The sequence below is a fragment of the Dipodomys ordii genome, unplaced genomic scaffold, assembly GCF_000151885.1.
Source record: "Dipodomys ordii isolate 6190 unplaced genomic scaffold, Dord_2.0 Scaffold159, whole genome shotgun sequence".
Classification (NCBI taxonomy): Eukaryota; Metazoa; Chordata; class Mammalia; order Rodentia; family Heteromyidae; genus Dipodomys; species Dipodomys ordii.
Genome location: NW_012267375.1, coordinates 1,301,444 through 1,302,905, shown reverse-complemented (window position 1 = coordinate 1,302,905; position 1,462 = coordinate 1,301,444). Strand labels below are relative to the sequence as shown.

The following is a 1,462-nucleotide window of genomic DNA, read 5'->3' as shown; positions in this document are numbered from 1 at the left end:
CTCTACCACTTGAGCCACAGTGCCACTTCCAGCTTTTTTCTTTTTGCTTATGTGGTGCTGAGGAATCAAACCCAGGGCCTCAGGCATGCAAGGCCAGCGTTCTACCATCGAGCCACCTTCCCAGCCCATGTTGAATTGATTTTTTTTTTGGGGGGGGTCCGGTCGTGGGCCTGAACTCTGGGCCTGGGCACTGTCCCTCAGCTCTTCAGCTCAAAGCTAGTGCTCTACCATTTGAGCCACAGCGCCACTTCCGGCTTTTTTTTTTTTCTGATTATGTGGTGCTGAGGAATTGAACCCAGGGCCTCATGCCTGCAAGGCAAGTACTCTACCACTGAGCCACCTTCCCAGACCTGAATTGATTTTTTAAATTATTATCTTTAAGTGGTTATACAAACAGATTTCAATTCAGCCAGTCAGCTTGAGGCCAGCTCTGCACAGCCCTCCCGTGCACTCTCTGGCTGGCCTGCTGATGCGTGCTGTAGGCCCAGTCCTGGGAGGTCAGGCCACAGCCAGGCTGCAGTGAGCACCCTGGCATTGGACCTGACCGCCCTCCAGGGCCAGGGCCCGCACTGCCGCTGCAGCCCAGGCCGGGCCACTGTTCCTCCTTCAGACAGTGGGCACCCGGCAGATGCTGGCTGCCCCCAGGTCCTGCCTAAAACCCTCTTCAGACCCTCCTACAACCTTCTCATGACATCTTCGGACCTTCTTGGACCTCCTTGGATGCTCCATGGAGCTCCTCAGACCTCCTTGGACCTACTCAGACCTCTTCATGACCTCCTCATGACCTTGACTTCCTCAGGACCTCCTTGGATGCTCCTCATGACCTCTGACCTCCTCATGACCTCACCCTCCTCATACCAACCTCAGATGATCCTCATGACCTCCTTGGACCTCCTCAGACCTCCTCTGATGCTCCTTGGACCTCCTCCTGACCTCCTCACAACCTCCTCATGACCTTGACTTCCTCACGACCTCCTTGGATGCTCCTCATGACCTCCGACCTCCTCATGACCTCCTCAGACCTCCTCATGACCTCCTCATGACCACCTCATGACCTCCTCAGACCTCCTCATGACCTCCTCATGACCACCTCATGACCTCCTTGGACCTCCTCATGACCTCCTCATGACCTCCTCAGACCTCCTCATGACCTCCTCATGACCTCCTCATGACCACCTCATGACCACCTCATGACCACCTCATGACCACCTCATGACCTCCGCATGACCTCCTCATTGTAAGGTCTGCTCCTGGATAGCTAGCAGACTCCACCCTCCTGGCAGCAAAGTCTCCACCCAGTACCTGTGTTACCTAGGCAACCGGGACACCTGGAAGAGGTCACATCTGCATCCAATGAGGTCACATCTGAATTTGATGTGGCCACATCTTTCTCTGCCCTTACCCTAGATAAGGCCCAGCCCAGGCCCAGACGCCCTCTCTCTGCTCTTTTTTTTTTTTTTGG

The 1,462-nt window shown here is 55.0% G+C and overlaps 1 protein-coding gene across 1 annotated transcript in view; it reads right to left on the bottom strand.

The window, feature by feature from the left end:
• Positions 1 to 1,462, bottom strand: part of Ybey (ybeY metallopeptidase (putative)) — a 26,020-nt gene that overhangs the window by 4,223 nt on the left and 20,335 nt on the right. The gene's annotated exons all lie outside the window — the stretch shown is intronic.